The sequence below is a fragment of the Nomascus leucogenys genome, chromosome 11 (assembly GCF_006542625.1).
Source record: "Nomascus leucogenys isolate Asia chromosome 11, Asia_NLE_v1, whole genome shotgun sequence".
Classification (NCBI taxonomy): domain Eukaryota; kingdom Metazoa; phylum Chordata; class Mammalia; order Primates; family Hylobatidae; genus Nomascus; species Nomascus leucogenys.
Window position 1 is genome coordinate 46501451 of NC_044391.1, and position 21175 is coordinate 46522625.

At 40.0% G+C, this 21175-nt stretch overlaps 1 protein-coding gene across 3 annotated transcripts in view; it reads right to left on the bottom strand.

Annotated features, from left to right (window-relative positions):
* ZNF345 (zinc finger protein 345) overlaps positions 1 to 21175 on the bottom strand; it is a 55756-nt gene that overhangs the window by 28607 nt on the left and 5974 nt on the right. The gene's annotated exons all lie outside the window — the stretch shown is intronic.

Consider the following 21175-nt stretch of genomic DNA (forward strand, 5'->3'; position numbering starts at 1 on the left):
ATTTATAAATGAGGGTAATTCTCATATTCATTTATCAGGGTTGTTTGGAGTACTACATTTTTCCTGGGGTGGAAAATCTGGGATGTTTCAGTAATAAACATAATTTGCATATAAACTGATGCAGACAAAAAAGAAAGATAATCCACAAAGAGCAGTTTCCAAATGAAAGACTAATGTGCTAAATGAGTATGGAATGAGCTATGGAGAGGGAAGATTCATCTGTGGTTAGAATGTGGTTTGTTTATGCCATTTAATTAAGAAATAAGTTTGCCTCCAAAGTCTATGATAACATTGGGAGAAGAAGGAGCTCAGTAAGGGCTACAGCAGAGGAACAGAATCTAGTTTTAACATAAGAGGAAAGGGAAGACAAGACAGAAGGCAATGCGATACTACTAGAAGATTGCAAGAAAGATGAAGATATATAAATATCCTGAACCTCATCTTTGATGATTATGGAATGATTCTGATCACACCAAATCTACTTACATACTTGCATAAAGTAACTGTGCAGTGCTTATTATTTTGGGAGACTTATTTGCCTCAAAAGTAGAGGCTAGGAAAGGGAATGGATTTAAAGATACTATCTAAGGCTCTGAGTGAATACCTCAAACCCCAAAAAGTGAAAACATTCCAGCACCAATCTCTTTCTACAACTCACATAACAATTCTGTTTAGAGCAGGTCTAAATATGTCTTGAAATTGTTCTTCCAATCTCCAACTGGCTAATCCAAATCAAAATTATCTGTTGCTTGGACACTAAAGCAGCATTTCTTCTACCTGCCTGCATTTCCAGTTTTGCACTCTTAGCACCCAGAGTGATATTCAGCCTAGAACTGTTCTGCTCACAACGAACTTGCTCTTAAAAGTTCCTCAGTGATCTGCCTGTCTCTTCAACTTAATATCCCTCTCTGCACCCCTCACCCAACAACAAGCTGTAGCTACAGTGGTCTTCATAGTTCTTCAAATGCACAAAACTGTACCGACCCATCCCCATCATGGTTTCATCCGCCTGAAATGTCCCCCTATATCCACTGCCCCTACTCTTGGCCTTGACACTTTCTGGCAGTGGTTTAGGTCTCTGCTAAATGATATATCTTTAAAATATTTCCTGCATGTTCCATCTGAATTATGCACACTCTACTATCATTTCTCAGAGCTCTTTTTTCCTCTTTTCTTTGTGTTTTGTTTTGATAATGGGTAATTTACACATCCATTCCCTACAGTTAAATTTTTCATATTTGTCTGAATGCTTGTTTAATCTCTGTCTGCTACAATAGGGCCAAGCTTCATGAAGACAAAGATAACATCTATTAATTTAATCAACTTGAACTTTTTTTGCATATACATGCAAAAAAAACCTAAATGCATTTATTGAATAGCTAATATAATAAATTATTTTCAAAATATATTATCCTTACAAATAAACATCTAAAAACTAGATTTCTCTAGACGTTCGACATAATTTCTCTGAAAAAGGGCAAGTGGATCACATGCATTTATCCCCGTACGCTTTCCAAAACCTCACTAAAAGGAATGAAAAGGAATTTGTAAAACGGAACAAAACCACCACATACAAGGAAATTAAAGAGGAAGCTGCAGCAACAAAACATTTTAAGCTTATTTATTTATTTATTTATTTATTTTGAGACGGAGTTTCTCTCTTGTTGCCCAAGCTGGAGTGCAATGGCATGATCTCAGATCACTGCAACCTCTGCCTCCCGGGTTCAAGTGATTCTCCTGCCTCAGCCTCCTGAGTACCTGGGATTACAGGCATGTGCCACCACGCCTGGCTAATTTTGTATTTTTAGTAATACAGGGTTTCTCCATGTTGGTCAGGCTGGTCTTGAACTCCCGACCGCAGCATCCCAAAGTGCTGGGATTACGGGCGTTAGCCACCAGGCCTGGCCCCCACCCCCTCCTTTTTTTTTAGCGGAGTTTCACTCTTGTCACCCAGACTGGAATGCAATGGCGCAATCTCAGCTCACTGCAACCTCTGCCTCCCAGATTCAAGTGATCCTCCTGCCTCAGCCTCCCAAATAGCTGGGATTGCAGGTGCTCACCACCACACCTGGCTGATTTTTGTATTTTTAGTAGAGGTGGGGTTTCACCATATTGGCCAGGCTGGTCTCAAACTCTCGACCTCAAGTGATCCACTTGGCCTCCCAAAGTGCTGGGATGACAGTCATGAGCCACCACGCCCAGCCAACATTTTACGTTGAAAGTGTAAGATAAACGATGACCAATCAAAAAAGATATAATCTTAACTAAAAGTAAGGAAAACCTACACATAGTTACACTTTTTGTGTGTAAAAAACTGTATGATTTATGCTGCAGAACCCCAGAAAAACTTAAGAAGTGGAGGGAACTAAGTACCCATAAAAGTCTAACAATCAACATACAAAAATTTAGCATACAGCTTCTTAGGGCCCACTCTAAATTACAAATAGATCACCACCTCATGAAGATGTGTGCACTCACATGTTCAAAGCAGTATTATTCACAATAGCCAAGACATGAAAATAACCTATGTGTCCACTGATGGATGAACAGATGAAGAAATTGTGATATATATAAACGAATATTATTCACCACTGAAAATGAAAGAGATCCTGCCATTTGACAAAACAGACATGAAACTGGAGGACGTTATGCTATGTGAAATAAGGGAGACAAAGGAAGAGAAATACTGCATGATTTCACTTATATGTAGAATGTAAAAAAAAAAAAGTACAGAAATAGCATACAAAATGGTAGTCACCAGGGACTGTCAGGGAGAAAATGGGGAGATGCAGGTCAAAGGATACAAAGTTTCAGACATGTAGAATGAATAAGTCTAGAGATCCAATGTACAACATGAGGACTATAGTTAATGACATTGTATTGTATTTGAGATTTTTGATGAGGGTAGATTTTTAGATGCTCTTGCCACACACACACAAAAAGTGTAATTATGTGGATGATGAACATGTTAATTTGCTTGACTACAGTCACCATTTCATAATATGTATCAAAACCTCATGTTGTATATCTTAAATATATACAAAAACAACAGAAACAAAAAATAGGCAAATATTAGATATTTGAGAAAAGCCTGTAAGATAAAAGACAGTAAACAAAGCAACCAAAGGAACTCAGAAGACAGATTATACAGGAGAACAAAGAAAACCTCAAAAGTCACAATGTATATTCTCATAAGGATGTGAGAAGCTACTCCACATGATACAAGAATAGAATAATATGATAGAAATATTAAGTGAAAAAAGTATTCATAGAAAATGAAAATATAAAGTCGGAATAAAAACAAATCATTCAAAAGTAAATAATAAAATATCTTTAAAACCCATATAAAAAAGATACAGAAATGGAAAATAGGAAAATATGGGAGGTCAAGCAACAAAGTTCAACGTCTACTGAGAAGCACATTTTTAGAAGTTTGCTAAGAATCTACAAAGTGTGCTAGAAGAAATGGAGGAACCTGAAAATCACCATTTTAAAATCATCAATAGGATAAAAGATTCAGGTAAGGATCCTCAATGGATTCTAAAACTGGATAATGAATTGTGCTGTGGAAAAAGATATTCACTTGATCTCACAGTATCACTCTACAGATTATTTATTAATTATAAAGGGAAAAAATATATACCTGTTTAACAGAAAGATTTGGTACTCACCACCTTAATCTTAAGCAGTGAAACTTGATGCCTTAGTCTACTTGTGTTGCTATGAAGACATATCTAAGGGTGGGTAACTTATAAAGAAAAGAGGTTTATTTGGCTCACAGTTCTGCAGGCTGTACAAGATGCATGGCACCAACAGCTTCTTCTGATGAAGGTTTCAGGCTGCTTCCACTAGCAGAAGGTGAAGAGGAGCTGGGATGTGCAGAGATTACGTGGAGAGAGAGGAAGCAAAAGAGAGGGTCGAGGGAGGTGCTAGGTTCTTTTTAACAATCAGCTCTTTTGGGAACTAATAAAAGCAAGAACTCACTCACTGCCCCCCAGGGAGGGCATTAATCTATTCATCAGGGATCCACCCCCATAACTGAAACACCTGCCATTAAGCCCCACCTTCAACACAGGGGGGTAAATTTCAACATAAGATTTGGAGGGGACAAACATCCATATAGCACTTGGCATCAACAGTAATGGAGCAACCTGACAATATCTTCCTCCCAATGTAATACAATAAAAGATATTCCATCATACCACCTATGTGGTATGCTTGTCAAATATATTTAACCGGAATCTAAGCTTCCTATACATGAGAAAGCCATGAGACAAATAAAGGTTATGGGACATTCTATAAAATAATTGTCCGGGATTCTCAAAAAAATTCAATGTCATATAAAACAAGGCCGGGCATGGTGACTCACACCTGTAATCCCAGCACTTTGGGAGGCCAAGTTGGGCAGATCACCTGAGGTCAGGAGTTCAAAACCAGCCTGACCAACATGGAGAAACCCCATCTCTATTAAAAATACAAAATTAGCCGGGTGTAGTGGCACATGCCTGTAATCTCAGCTACTCAGGAGGCTGAGGCAGGAGAATCGCTTGAACCCAGGAGGCGGAGGTTGTGTTAAGACAAGATTGTACCATTGCACTCCAGCCTGGGCAACAAGATTGAAACTCCGTCTCAAAAAAACCCCAAAAATTCAGTCATATAAAACAAAAAATGAAAGGCCGGGCGCGGTGGCTCACGCATGTAATCCTAGCACTTTGGGGGGCCAAGGCGGGTGGATCACGAGGTCAGGAGATCGAGACCATCCTGGCTAACACGGTGAAACCCCGTCTCTACTAAAAAAAATACAAAAAATTAGCCAGGCGTGGTGGCGGGCGCCTGCAGTCCCACCTACTCAGGAGGCTGAGGCAGGAGAATGGCGCAAACTCGGGAGGTGGAGCTTGCAGTGAGCCGAGATCAGCCACTGCACTCCAGCCTGGGTGAAAGAGCCAGACTCTGTCTCAAAAAAAAAAAAAAAAAAATGAGAGACTGCTCCAGATTAAAAGAGACTAAAGAGATCCAATGACCAAATCAATATATAAATCTTGACTGGATCCTAGATCAGGCAAACACACACCCAAGTAAAACAAACAAACAAACAAACACAATAGCAGCTAAATAAAGACAGTTTGAAAACTACTGGAGCTGTCTAAACATAAAATGCTTAAGAATATTATTAAGTCTATTTTAATTTTCTTAGGTTGGAGATATATCATTAATACTAAGGAGATATATGTTAAAATTATTAATGGTCAAACGTGAAGATGTGCCCAAAATATTTTCAAATGACTCACAAAAAGAAGTGTATGTGTGTGTATTAATAAAGATAAAGGAAATGTGGCAAAATGGCAACAACTGAAGAATCTGGGTGATGGATGATAGAATCTGAATGTTTGTGTCCTCCCAACCCCCAAATGAAATGTTGAACTTTAGTTATCAATGTAATGGGGCAAGGAGGTGGGGCCTTTGGGAGGTGATTAGGTCATGAGGGCAGATCCCTCATGAATGTAATTAGTGTCCTTACAAAAGAGGACCTGGAGGACTGCCTTTCCCTTTCTACTATGTGAGGACAAAGAGAGAAGGTGCCAACTATAAGGCAGAAAGCAGGTCCTTCCTAGACACTGAATCTGCCAACATCTTGATCATGTACTTTCCAGCCTCCACAACTGTGAGAAATGTTTCTTTTGTTTATAAGATAACTAGTTTATGGTGTTTTGTTACAGTGGCCCAAACAGAGGAAGAAAATGGGTGTTCAGAATTCACTGGAATAATCTTTTTTTCTCTATGTTTGAAATTTTTCAAATAAAACAGAAAATACAGATTGTTCTAAAAAGTAGCATTAAGGGAAACTTCCCAGACCTGAAAGACATGAGTCTCCATATTTAATGGGTCCACTTGGTATGTAGTATAAAAAAAAGATTTACATTTAGATATATTTTTAGTAGGTTCTAGGACACTGGGAACAAAGAAAATACCCTAAAAGGCTCCACAATGCAAAGACAGGGTATAAACCAAAGACCAGGAATGAAAATGGCTTTAGAGTTCTAAACAACACTATAAGTCAGAGATCATAACTTTAAAATTCTGAGGAAAAATATTTTTAATGTAGAATTCCATGCCCTGCCAAAGAATCAATATAGTGGTTGAAAAATAGACTGGAACTCACAAAATTTAATTCTCATTCATCCTTTCTCACATGCCACCAATATCAAGAAGAAGAACCAAACCAAGAAACAGGAAGGCAAGGAATCCAAGAAACAAAGAACTCAACACAGAAGGGCAGTGAATTTAAAAAGATAGAATTCTAGAGTAATAGTGGTACAAGCAGTCAGTAGAGAAAAAAAGGATCATAGAAGAGATGTCTCTAAACCCAAGAAACTGATAGAACATACTGGGAAAAGATTTATTTTCCAGTAGATTTTGAATATAAATTAATGACAAATATATGGACAAAAAGGTAATATTAATTACATGGAAAACAAAGTTGTGTAACAATATAAGTGTGATTCACAGCTCACTTATGAATAAAATCTGTTAAAAAGATGCAAGCCACAGAATGGGCAATGATAGTTACAAAATATTTAACTGTCAAAGAACTAGCATGTAAAATATAAGATCTTTCTCAAATCATTAATAAAAAGCTAAATGGGCTGGGTGCAGTGGCTCAAGTCTGTAATCCCAGCACTTTGGGAGGCCCAGGTCAGGAGTTCAAAACCACCCTGGCCCACATGGTGAAACCCCATCTCTACTAAAAATACGAAACAGTTAGTCAGGCATGGTGGCACGCTGGGCGTGGTGGCGTGCACCTGTAATCCCAGCTACTTGGGACGCTGAGGCAGGAGAACTGCTTGAACCCAGGAGGTGGAGCTTGCAGTGAGCCGAGATCACGCCACTGCATTCCAGCCGGGGTGACAGAGCAAGACTCAGTCTCAAAAAAAAAAAAAAAAGCTAAATGATCCAAGAGAAAAGAAACCACTAAATAAATAGGAAGACATTGCCATTTTCACTCCTGGTCTTATTTATGCCCTGTGTAATAATTTGTCAGGTCTTTGTCCTAGGGTTCCTAGCACAGAGCTAGACATGTCTTTGCTATGGATCACACCTGAGTTTATGCTAATGAGGTAACTCATGGTGGACCCCTGAGTAGCTTCAGAATTGGTGCAGTCATCAAAAATACTTTTAGCTAGCCCAATCTCTGAGGAAGAAAGTGGGGCTGGAGACTGGGTTCAGTCATGTGGCCAATGATTAATCAATCATGCCTACATAATGAAATTCCACCCCAAAGTTCAGTGGGGCTTCCTTGTTGGTGAACATATCAATGTGTTTGGAGGGTGACACACCCTGCTTTCACCAGGAAAGCAAATAGAAACTGTGTATAGATCCCTTTCAGACCTTGCTCTATGTGTCTCTTTACTGGGCTGTTCCTAATTTGTATCCTTATCTTTCATAATAAAACTATAATTTTAAGTGTAGTGCTTTCCTGAATTCTGTGAGTTGTAGTAAATTACTAAATGAAGGGGGAAGGGGGAGGGAGTCATGGGAACTTCTTGGAATTGTAGCTAGTTGGCCTAAAGTAAGGGCAGATTTACTGGGGACTGTATGCTAAAACCTACGGAGTCTGACACTAACTCTGGGCAGCTAGTACCAGAAATGAATTGCAGTACATCAGTTGGAGATTAAACAGATTAAAATCCCATGTTCATGGATTGGAAGACTTAACATGAAGATGGCAATACTCGCTAAAATAATCTGCAGATTCAATGCAATCTCTATTAACACTTCAGTGGCCTTTGAAATGAAAAGCCAGGCCGGGCGTGATGGCTCACGCCTGTAATCCCAGCAGTTTGGGAGGCTGAGGCGGGTGGATCACAAGGTCAGGAATTCGAGACTAGCTTGGCCAACATGGTGAAACCCTGTCTCTACTAAAAGTAAAAAAATTAGCTGGGCGTGGTGGCACACACCTGTAATCCCAGCTACTCAGGAGCCTGAGGCAGGAGAATTGTTGGAATGCAGGAAGCAGAGGTTTCCTGTGAGCCGAGATGTTGCTACTGCACTCCAGCCTGGGTGACACAGCAAGACTCTGTCTCAAAAAAAAAAAAAACCACTTCTCATATCCATATGGAACTGCAATGGGTACCCAAAATCCATATGGAACTGCAATGTGTATTGAAAATGAAAAAGTAGGACTCACTTCTTCCAATTGTAAAACTTACTACTACAAAGCTACAGTAATCAATAGGACTGGCCTAAGAACAGACTTGTAAACTAATGGAATAAAACTGAAAATCCAGAAATAAACCCAAACATCTATGACTAATAGATTTCCCAGAAGGACAGTAAGTCCACTGAATGGAGAAAGAAATGTCTCTTCAACAAATGGTATTGGGACAACTGGATAAACACATGCAAATATAAAATGTGAGCTCAAGATGGATCAACAACCTAAATAGAAGTGCTAAATCATAAAACTCTTTCAAAAAAACAGGATTTCTAATTCTTCATGACCTCAGATTTGGCAATTAATTCTTAAATTTGACACCTAAAGCACAAGCAATGAAAGAAAAGAATATATCAATTTAAATTCATCCAAGTTAAAAGTTAGTGCTTCAGTTGGGTACAGGGTATTTCTACAGGCAGATGAAAAAGGTTTAAAACTAGAGAGAATCAATAGTTGCACAATATTATGAATACAGCAAATACCACTGAATTTGTACTAAATACCACTGAATTATAAACTTTAAAATGGTTAAGTGTATCTTGTGTGAATTTTGCCTAAATGAACAAATCTTGGGGAAAAAAAATGAGAAAAGGAGACAAAAGATAATACAAATGAAAAGATGTTCTGTTTCATTAGTAGTCATGGTCATGCAAATTAACACCATAATTAGATATTACTAAGTATAGTAGGTAGGTAAAAAGTGTGACTATTCCAAATGTTGGTAAAGATGTGGGAAAAATGTGGCAAAGGCGGCGGCAAACATACACAGTTGGAAGTAGACCACTTTTTCATACAACCACTTTGAAAGGGTTTAGTTATCTAGGCTAACACATGCATATTCCCTATTACCCAGCAATTCCACTCCTAGGTAAAACATCCACTACAATGTTCATAACAGTTTTATTAAGAGTAAAATGCTGGAAACCACCAATTATCCACATAAAAAATATGTTGGACAAAATACACTGTGATATAGTCACAAAGGTTATGAAATAATAGTGGAGATAAACAAGACATATCTAAACTATTCAACATAGGCCAGGTGCGGTGGCTCACGCCTGTAATCCTAGCACTTTGGAAGGCCGAGGCAAGTGGATTGCTTGAGGTCAGGAGTTTGAGACCAGCCTGGCCAACGTAGTGAAACCCCGTCTCTACTAAAAAATACAAAAAATTAGCTAGGCTTGGTGGTGCACGCCTGTAATCCCAGCTACTTGGGAGGCTGAGGCAGGAGAATCACTTGAATCGGGAGGTGGAGGTTGCAGTGAGACGAAATTGTGCCACCACACTCCAGCGTGGGCAACAGAGTAAGACTGTCTCAAAAAAGACAAAACAAAACAAAACTTAAAAGAACACATATATTATGACTCAATTTACATAAGTTTAAAAGTAGGCAAAGCTGTATAATATTCTTTAGGGAGTTATACAAAGTTGGCAAAAAATTATAATAGCAGAGAATGATTTTTACAAAATCTACTTAATAGTTACACTTCAGTGGAGAGTGAAAAAGATTAATTTGGTTTGGGCAGGCAGATGGCTTTGTGGTACTAGCAATGTTGTATTTTTCTAATCTTCATGGTGGTTATATGGGTATTATCACTTAACCTAAAAAGCTTTTATATATCTAAGTATATAAAGTATTTCAGGAAAAAACTCAAACTTTGAGGGGAAAAGAAGAAAAAAGAAACAGAAAGAACATTTTTCAATTCATCTGATGAAAGTAGTCTAATAGCCATGATACCAAATAAGACAAAATACTAAATATGAAGAGAGAATAATTTTGGGCTAATATAATTTATGAACACACACACACACACACACTAAATAAAACTCTAGAAAACTGAATAAAATAATTAAAAAAGCAAACTTTATGAATAAGTTGATTTTATCCAAGGAATACAAGGTTGCTTCAACATTGAAAAACCACTTAATTATATTAACAGAATAGAGAGAAAAATGCACAGTTGTCTACAACTATCAGAGAATTTGATAAAACCCAACATCCAGTTACTATAAGAAGAAACACAAAACTTGAACAAGCTATGAGTGGAAGGTAATTTCCTCATTCTGATGAACAGTACCTACAAAAACCAGGAAGGGACACATCAAATATGTGCATGTCCGTAAAGGTTGTAGCAAATAAAACATGTAAGTACTAGAAAGCAAGAAACAAAACTGATGTTTGCAGATCTTATGATTGCCTATATGGAAAAATTCAAAAGATATAATCATCTATCCATTTAAAAAAGTATTATACAAAAAGTAGCTGGGCGTGGTGGCACGTGTCTATAGTCCCAGCTACTCGGGAGACTGAGGCAGGAAAATCACGTGAACCTGGGAGGTGGAGGTTGCAGTGAGCCGAGATCGAACTACTACACTCCAGCATGTGTGACAGAGTGAGACTCTGTCTCTATAAATAAATAAATAAATAAATAATATTTTTGAAAAGTATTATATCCCTATCTCACATCATACCTAAACAGCAAAGTCAGTCTTAGATAAATGACTTACATTTTAAAAAATTAACTTTAAAACTCTTAGGAGACTATGTGCTAGTTATCAATGTATTGCCCCTAAGTTCCAAATTCACCCTTTATTCACCATTTTTTCACTCTGCAAAAGTAGACCTGGGCTATAGAAATATTTTTCTTTGCCAGAACAATGTTAAGCTTTGACAGTAGTGGATGTCTGAAAGACACTGCAGGAGGAAGGGGCGTTCCCTTCTGGTTCTGGCGTGCTTGCCTGGCATGCGGCTCCAGAATCCAGGGCCACCTCCTGCAGCACATTCAGTTTCCCCAGCACCCAGTTCCTGCAGCATGGGTGACTTTACCAGGCTTCCTCAGTCAAGCAGCTTCTCTAGCTCCCAGCTCTTAAAGTACAAAGTGGCCAGCAGTACCCGGTAGCCTCGTCTGAAAGTTTCGTAGCAAATGCTTCTGGTAAGACAACCCAGTCTGCCACACAGGATGGATTCCTGGCAAATTCTAGAGCACAGATTTCCAGCAAGTTCCACAGCAGGAACAGGACATGGCTAAGGCAAGTGAGGCACTTGTGGCACAAAACTTGAGGCATTCACTCTCAGATGCCAACCCTGCACGTATAACCCTGACGATGACTGTCTTAAGAATGAGGAACCCAGGGTGCAAAATTTGAGGGATTCCGTCTCAGGGTCAAGCAAGCGTAGTTACATCTGACGGTGAGTGCTTCTCACTGTCTCACTTGCCTCATCTTAGTTCCAGCCCTTTACCACAGCAATTACTATCATTCAGTGAGCCACAGATGTGCACTCTCCAACAAGGCCTGGATGTTAACCCTGGGAGGGCTTCTTCCTTGGACTCTCTACCATTAGTAGTGCCTGCTCTTATTATTTTTTAAAATCTTTTGAGACAAGGTCTCACTCTGTCACCCAGGCTGGAGTCACTCAGGTACCCGGGCACAATCATAACTCACTGCAGCCTCAAACTCTTAGGCTGAAGCCATCCTCCCACCTCAGCCTCCCAAGTAGCTAGGAATACAGGCACATGCACCACACCTGGCTAATTGGCTGTTTTCTTTCTCTTTTTTTTCTTTTTTTTTTTTTTTTCTGAGACAGAGTCTTGCTGTCGCCCAGGCTGGAGTGCAGTGGCGTGATCTCGGCTCACTGCAGGCTCCGCCCCCCGGGGTTCACGCCATTCTCCTGCCTCAGCCTCCCGAGTAGCTGGGACTACAGGTGCCCGCCACCTCGCCCGGCTAATTTTTTGTATTTTTAGTAGAGACGGGGTTTCACTGTGTTAGCCAGGATGGTCTCGATCTCCTGACCTTGTGATCCGCCCACCTCGGCCTCCCAAAGTGCTGGGATTATAGGCGTGAGCCACCGTGCCCGGCCTATTTTTCTTTTTGTAGAGACAGGATCTGGTCTGAAATTCCTGGCTTTAAGTTACCCTCCCACCTCAGCCTCCCCAAGTGTTGGGATTACAGATGTGAGGCATCATGCCCGATCAATGGCTGCTCTTTATGACTGTAATTCCCATGGTTTTTAGAGTTTCCTTTACTTCTTACTGGCCAATTCTTTGTTACTCTAGTTCCACGATAGTTAATAATTTTTTATATTAAACTTTCTTAGTTCAAATTGCTGTGTTTTCTGTTCCTTGATTAGATATTGACTGCAACAGAATTGGTACCTGATGTCATTCCAGGTGAAAGGCCTGTAAAGATGGAACTTTGGGATTAGTTTGGTCATGCCTTTTAGTATCTTTTTGCTAATCCTTTGGGATTGACTGCAGTGCAGAGTTCCATGCCAATGGGATTTGGGTTGGTAAAAATTAATGGCATGCAGTAATGTTACAATTAATTAGGCCATGGTTGACTGGAATGAAGTGTCAAAGTACATGCCTTGGGAGCTAAATAGTTGCTGTACTTGACCATTATGGCAGTAATGATATAAGGACTGCAGTGTGGGATGGATTAACTTATGTTAACTTAAATGCATATAGAGAAGCTGATAAGCTCAGGTTTATTAACTTTCAGTTCAAGTCACAACCTGAGAATGAGAGCATTTCCATAAAAATACTAAAAGAATCTCCCCTTTCTTGTAGCCAAAGGGCTGACATTGCTGAAAAACACAAAATTGCTCAGCTTGCTGAATTATGATGAATGTTGAATTCACAGTCTTGTCACATTTTTCATGTGAAAGAAGAATGGCAAAGAATAGGAACCTGAAATTTGCAGCTGGGACATACGGATGGGACCCAGATGAAACTGGCAATCTTGAACTCCTAAGTCACTGTGGAGACCTCTCTTACTAGTGGAAATAACTTGCAATCCAGCATTTGAGAAACTAGTTTTCCTCTGGCTGAAAACCCTATGATAACATCATCTGGAGTAGTGCAAAGGGCATGCTCATTCTCTTTAAGATCCACCAGAAATGTTCTGTCTGCTAAGACAGTATTTAGGAATGAGCCTGAAACATCTTCTCATTCCAGGAAGTAAGGCAATGCTAAATCCTCATTATAGATCTATAATGAGGGTCCAATCTCAGCATAACCCAGAGAGACAGGTACATAGTATGAAGGAGGAAATAACTCACTGTATTAGTTTTCTAGGGCTGCCATAATAAAATACCACAGACTGGATGGCTTAAATAACAGAAATTTGTTCACAGTTATGGACATTAGTCCAAGATTATGCTGATTGTAGGTTTGGTTTCTTCTGAGGCCTCTCGCCTTGGCTTGCAGATGGTCACTTTCTTGCTGTGCACTCACATGGTCTTTGTGTGTATCCTTGTCATCTCTCTGTGTGTCCAAATTTCCTCCCTTATAAAGATAGGAGTCAGGTTGAATGAGTACTCACCTTAATGGCCTCATTTTAACTGAATTATCTCTTTAAGGCCCTGTTTCTAAATACATTCACATTCTAAGGCACTGGGGTTTAGGCTGTCAAGATATGAATTTTGGAAGGGACACAATTGAGCCCATTAACACTCACCAAAACAAGGGTTGTGGGAGCAGAGTGATGATGCTCTAACTTTACCTTTTTGCATAGTTTTAACTTTTTTTTTTTTTTGAGACTGGGTCTCACTCTGTCACACAGGTTGGAATGCAGTGGCATGATCTTGGCTCACTGCAACCTCCACCTCCCAGGTTCAAGTGATTCTCCTGCTTCAGCTTCCCAAGTGACTGGGCCTACAGGTGTGCATCACCACTCCTGGCTAATTTTTGTATTTTTTGGTAGAGACGGGGTTTCCCTGTGTTGCCCAGGCTGGTCTTGAACTCCCAGCCTCAACTGATCCACCTGCCTCAGCCTCCCAAAGTGCTGGGATTACAGGTGTGAGCCACCACACCCAGCTAGTTTTAACTTTTGGTAGCATGCTAATATTTTTACATACTCATACAATCAAGTCACCAAGAATAGAGTAATAAAAAAGGCCAAACGGTAGGAACAAACTTAAATGTATTTCAAAAGCAAACTTAATGGGGGAAAAAAACAAATCCAAGTAAATTAGAACACAATATTTTGACTACATACTCCCAGTCCAAAGATAAAGAGAAGTTGGCTGGGTGCGGTGGCTCATGCCTGTAATCCTAGCACTTTGGGAGGCCAAAGTGGGTGGATTGCTTGAGGTCAGGAGTTAAAGACCAGCCTGACCAACATGGAGAAACCCCGTCTCTACTAAAAATACAAAAATTAGCCAGGTGTGGTGGTGGGCACCTGTAATCCCAGCTACTCAGGAAGCTGAGACAGGAGAATCACTGGAACAGGGAGGCAGAGGTTGCAGTGAGCCGAGGTCATGCCAATGCACTGCAGCCTGGGCGACAGAGTGAGACACCATCTCAAAAAAAAAAAAAAAAAAAAAAAAAAAAGGCTGGGCATTGTGGCTCATGCCTGTAATCCCAGCACTTTGGGAGGCTGAGGCTGGCAGATTGCAAGGTCAAGAGATCAAGACCATCCTGGCCAACATGCTGAAAACCCGTCTCTACAAAAATACAAAAATTTAGCTGGGCATGGCGGTGCACACCTGTAGTCTCAGCTACTCAGGAGGCTCAGGCAGAGGATCGCTTGAACCCAGGAGGCAGAGGTTGCAGTGAGCAGAGATTGCGCCACTGCACTTCAGCCTGGTGATAGAGTGAGACTCTGTCTCAAAAATAAATAAATAAAAATAAAAAGATAAAGAGAACTATAAGCAAATACTGAACCCTACTTAGTATGCTTGATTTTTACCGTAGTATAGGTTAGCATTCTCACATTCTGTATGTATAAATTCTAGACTTGAACAAATTCGTAAATCTAATGAGGATAATGGAAGCCAGGTTTCTTACTACTACAGAAGGAAGATATAAATATGGAATAGGTTATGACAAGAATGAACACTGCAGTCCCGTCACCTAGATCTTGGTTTCCAAATATTCACATTGCAAGGAACCAGAGCTCTTTAGAGAAATGATTCATTCCAGGCTGGAGCTAAGACAGTATTTAGGAATGAGTCTGGAACATCCTCTCATTCCAGGAAGTAAGGAAATGCTCAAAGAATCATGGAGACAAGTCAAAGGAACACAAAAGCCAGCCAGAATGGGTTCCTGCTGGCCAAATCTGGGACAATTTGAGTATAAAAATAAATAACAACAGATTATAACCCATTGAGGAAAGTAAACATCTATGAATTCATATTGACATAAACAAATGAATAAGTGGGAGAGAAGGGAAAGCTCTTCTTTAGAGTAGAATGCCAACCAATTAATAAAGACAAAATAATGGTGATAGAAATCAAACAAAAAAAAACTCCTCCCATTATTGCTATTACATCTTACTAATAACAGACCCAAGAATAATTATCAGTGGATGGATGTTAAACTAGTGGGGAAAAGTTTGGTGACTAGTTATTTGCAGAGTTACAAAGTATATCTCCACAAATTATCTATTAATTACAAATAGACAACTGTCAATATTACAGTGGAGAAACATGTAGATATCCCCTTAACAAATTATCAAAGTTAACATCTCTAGAAATGGAATAAGTCAACATCATGTATCTCCTGAGATGATGCAGAAAGAAGGATACAATATTACCTTTATGGTATTCCTGCCACAAAATTCATAGCCTGAATGTAAGCATGAAGAACCAGAAGACAAACCCAAATTAAGGGACTTTTTACAAAATAACCGGCTTCTCCTCTTCAAAAATGCCAAGATCATGAAAGACAAAGAGAGAGCAACTCTTCCAGATTAAAGACTAGAGAGACATAATTAATAAATTTAAAGTGTGATTTTAAAGTGGATCCTGGATAGATGAGGAGAGAGGGTAGGGTGGTTTGTTATAAAGAACATTACTGGGATGAATCAAAAATTTTAAATATGGATTAGAGTATCATATAAATGTTAAAATTTTAATAACTGTACTGTGGGTTATGTAAGAGAATATTCTTGTTGTTAGGAAATAAAGGGGCAAAATATCTGCAATTTAGCCAGATGCGGTGGCTCATGCCTGTAATCCCAGCACTTCAGGAGGCCAAGGAGGGCGGATCACGAGGTCAGGAGATCGACACCATTCTGGCTAACACAGTGAAACCCCGTCTCTACTAAAAATACAAAAAATTAGCTGGGTGTGGTGGCGTGCACCTGTAGTCCCAGCTACTCGGGAGGCTGAGGCAGGAGAATGGAGTGAACCCAGGAGGCGGCGTTTGCAGTGAGCCGAGATCACGCCACTGCACTCCAGCCTGGGTGACCCAATGAGACTCTGTCTCAAAAAAAACAAAAACAAACAAACAAAAAAACTGCAACTTAGTCTTAAATGGTACAGATAAAATGTGTGTGTGGGGTGTGTGTGTGTGTGTGTGTGTGCAGAGAGAGAGAGGGAGAGAGAGAAGAAAACAAGTTCATATGAGAATGATAATGCAAATAGGCAAAAGGTAACAACTGGTGAATCTGAGTAACTGGTACGCAGGAATACATTATGCTATTCTTGTAACTTCTACAAGTTTCAAATTTAATAAAAAATTTAAAGTTAACAAAACATATCCTAAATAATTCTGTTAAATATGAAACTAAATGGAAATACAAACAGCCTAGAAACGAGGTAAACAAGAGCAAGATACATATCAAAAACTGGACATCAAGAAATTACCAAATAGGGCGGGGCGCGGTGGCTCACGCTTGTAATCCCAGCACTTTGGGAGGCCGAGGCGGGCGGATCACGAGGTCAGGAGATCGAGACCATAGTGAAACCCCGTCTCTACTAAAAATACAAAAAAATTAGCCGGGCGTGGTGGCGGGCGCCTGTAGTCCCAGCTACTCGGAGAGGCTGAGGCAGGAGAATGGCGTGAACCCGGGAGGCGGAGCTTGCAGTGAGCCGAGATCGGGCCACTGCACTCCAGCCTGGGTGACAGAGCAAGACTCCATCTCAAAAAAAAAAAAAAAAAAAAGAAATTACCAAATAAAAAGTAATTGATAGAATTAAATGCCTGTATAAAAATAATATAAAACAGATTTGAATTCAATGTCACAAAAAAAGAATCTCAAAATTAAAAAAACAAAAACAAAAGAACTAGTGAAGATAAAAATAAAACATAAAAGTCTGGGTGTGGTGGCTCACGCCTATAATCCCAGCACTTTGGGAGGCTGAGGCAGGAGGATCACCTGAGGTCAGGAGTTTGAGACGAGCCTGGCCAACAAGGAAAAACCCCATCTCTACTAAAAATACAAATATTAGCTAGGTGTGGTGGTGCATGCCTGTAATCTCAGCTACTCAAGAGGCTGAGGCAGGAGAATCACTTGAACCTGGGAGGCAGAGGCTGCAGTGAGCTGAGATCATGCCACTGCACTCCTATACTCCAGCCTGAGCAACTGTCAGGCTGTCAACAACAACAACAAAAAAACCACAAAAAAGTTTAAGATTTACAAAACCCAAAGCTTTTGAAAGTTTTTGTTGTTGTTGTTTTTAAAAAGAAGACTGCTGATTAAACGTGATATGTGTATGTACCACATACTTTGGGTTTTCTCTCCCCCAAGACACCACTAAGATGAACAGTGTGTTTTCATACAATAAATTGCTAGCAAGTGCACAGGTATGGCAGATATTGTTGATTGCCTCTGCCAAAACTACTTCCGCTACTTCCTTGATACATGACTTTGATTTTTCTTCCACAGTTACTGTGCTCAGCTCCATAAAACGAATCACGATGATCTAACTCAGTGATTCTCATTCCTGAGTGTACCTTAGAATCACTTGGGTAGCTTTTATTTTTTATTTTGATTTTTATTTTTTGAGACAGCATCTTACTCTGTCGCCTAGGCTGGAGTGCAGTGGTGCAATCTCGGCTCCCTGCAACCTCCACCTCCCAGGTTCAAGGGGTCTCATGCCTCAGCCTCCCAAGTAGCTGGGACTACAGGTGCCCACCACCACACCCAGCTAATTTTTCTACTTTTGGTAGAGACGGGGTTTCACCATGTTGGCCAGGCTGGTCTCGAACTCCCGACCTCAGGTGATCCACCCGCTTTCCTCCCAAATTGCTGGGATTACAGGCATGAGCCACTGCACCCGGCCTCTTGGGTAGTTTTTAAAATATTCCAAAGTTTGAACCCACTCCGCATCAAATTAAATTTTAATGTTTTTCTATCAGCTTATATGCGCTGAAGTCATCAGTTCTCAATTGTGGCAGTGCATTGGAGTCATCTGGTGACCTTTTACAAACTGTGATTGGCTAGTCCAAGTGCAAGGGGTGTTTACAACTAATTGATTACAACCAGTTACAGATTTCTTTGTTCCTTCTCCATTCCCACTGCTTTGCTTGATTAGTCTTAAAACAATAACGAGAAAAATGGGCTTGATTAGTCTTAAAACAATAATGAGAAAAATGGAGATGCTCAGGCCATACCCCAGACCAATTAGATCAGAATTGCTGAGGGTGGGACCAGAGGTTAGTAACCAAGGTTAAGAATAGCTAGCTTAGGCCAGGCGCAGTGGCTCATGCCTGTAATCCCAGCACTTTGGGAGGCCTAGGTGGGCGGATCGCCTGAGGTCAGGAGTTTGAGACCAGCCTGGACAACATGGTGAAACCCCATCTCCATTAAATATACAAAAAAAAATTAGCCGGGTGTTGTGCCAGGAGCCTGTAATCCCAGCTACTTGGGAGGCTGAGGCAGAACTGCTTGAACCCAGGAAGTGGAGGTTGCAGTGAGCCGAGATCGTGCCACTGCACTCCAGCCTGGGTGACAAGAGCAAAACCTAGTCTCAAGCAAACAAACAAAAAAAGAATAGCTTAAATGAAATGAAATCATTATTTGTTCTAAGTGCTATTTTGTACCTTATGCAGCTATGAGTGACCTAACTGGCAGTTAGAAAAGCAGATTCTGTTAGAGACAACTGAGTGTACTGTGAAGTGATCAAGCCAATTTGAAATTATTTTGGAAGTATTTACTGACATTTAAAATACGTATACTCGGCCAGGGGCAGTGGTTCACGCCTGTAATTCCAGCACTTTGGGAGGCTGAGGTGGGCGGATCACCTGGGGTCGGGAGTTCGGGACCAGCCTGATCAACATGCAGAAACCCTGTCTCTGCTAAAAATACAAAAAAACTAGCTGGGCGAGGTGGCAGGCGCCTGTAGTCCCAGCTACTCGGGAGGCTGAGGCAGGAGAATGGTGTGAACCTGGGAGGCGGAGCTTGCAGTAAGCCAAGATGGCACCACTGCACTCCAGTCTGGGCAACAGAGCAAGACTCCGTCTCAAAATAAATAAATAAATAAATAAACAATTTTTATAAGAAAAATACATTCATTAATTATGTATATAATTATAATTTTACTGAAAAGGAAAAAAACAAGCACTAGCATTTGGCCAAAGTAGATGGTTATTTATAAAGCCAATAATTTGTAAGCAAACTATATTCAACAAAAAAGCCTTGGTGAAATAACTCTATGAGGCCATTACAATTCATGATAAAGATAAATGTTAACATGGACAGCTGTTGATATGTTTTTTGGCATAATAAACACAGGTCACAAAGATCAATAGCTACACAATGATCATATTTAAAAAAGAATTCTAAGTATTTGCTGTAACAATTTGATGGTAGTTATATCTAATTGATAGGATTACAGATGGCCTTTGCTTTTTCTTTATCCTTCTATTTTCTAAATTTGTTGTAATAAGGAATTCTTTTTGTAATGAAAATAAAGAATACAGCAATCTTCTTGTTTTTTTTTTTTTTTGAGACAGAGTCTCGTTCTGTCACCCAGGCTGGAGTGCAGTGGCACCATCTTGGCTCACTGCAGCCTCTGCCTCCCAGGTTCCAGTGATTCTCCTGCCTCCCGAGTAGCTGGAATTACAGGTACCTGCCACCATGCCCAGCTAATTTTTGTATTTTTAATACAAATGGGGTTTCACCATGTTGTCCAGGCTGGTCTCGAATTCCTGACCTCAGGTGACGCACCTGCCTTGGCCTCCCAATGTGCTAGTATTACAGGCATGAGCCACTGGCCTGGCCAAATACAGCAATCTTAAGAAGGGACACATTTGATCACGTATTCAAAGGTTTTTGAAAGAAAATCTAAACATGGTTCAGGCGGAAGCACAGAGACATAAATCAAAGAACTGAAAAAAAATTCAAATATATAATATGAACTATTTATAATATCGCCAAGTAGGCAGTACAAAGTAAGGGAAAAGCAAATAAGTTATCACTGAATAAATGATATGGGAATAAGACCAGGTAAATGAGAAAAAATTGAATTTAGATCCCCAAATCAAAGCAAAACAAATTTAAAATGGATTGAAAAGTTATATATAAGAGAACTGAAAGTCATAATACTAGTTCTAAATGATTTACAGTGTAGGTAGGGAACAAAACTTATATATAAGATATTTTGGGAAAAACCAAAAGGCATTTAGTTAAATGCTTTCTACTGTAATTGATATAGAGGTCCCAAGAAAGAAAAGTAAAGAAGGGAAATAACATTTACTCAACACCTGATGTGTATCAAGTGTTGTGCACATAAGTTATTTCAATCTTGACAACACTGACAGAAAATTATTATCTCTTCTTCACAGGTTAAACTCACAAGTGATATGGGTGAAATCAGATGCCACATTTTTCTGATACTTAAGGTCACGCTCTTTATGTCGTATTACAGAGAGATGAGGCTAGTGTGGGTAAAATAATCTGAGATAATTTTTTTCCAATGAAGACAATATGTGAAGTAAAGAGTTGGTAAGAAAAGATGGCAAAGATGTAGAGGCAGAAATTACCTCACACAGCACAGTGGAGGTGAGAGGTTGGGAAGAGAAAAGGGTAGTTAAAAAAGAAACATGGGCCGGGTGCGGTGGCTCACGCCTGTAATCCCAATACTTTGTGAGGCCGAGGTGGGTGGATCACCTGAGGTCAGCAGTTCGAGACCAGCCTGACCAACATGAAGGATCCTTGCCTCTACTAAAAATACAAAATTAGCCAGGCATGGTGGCACGTGCCTGTAATCCCAGCTACTCGGGAGGCTGAAGCAGT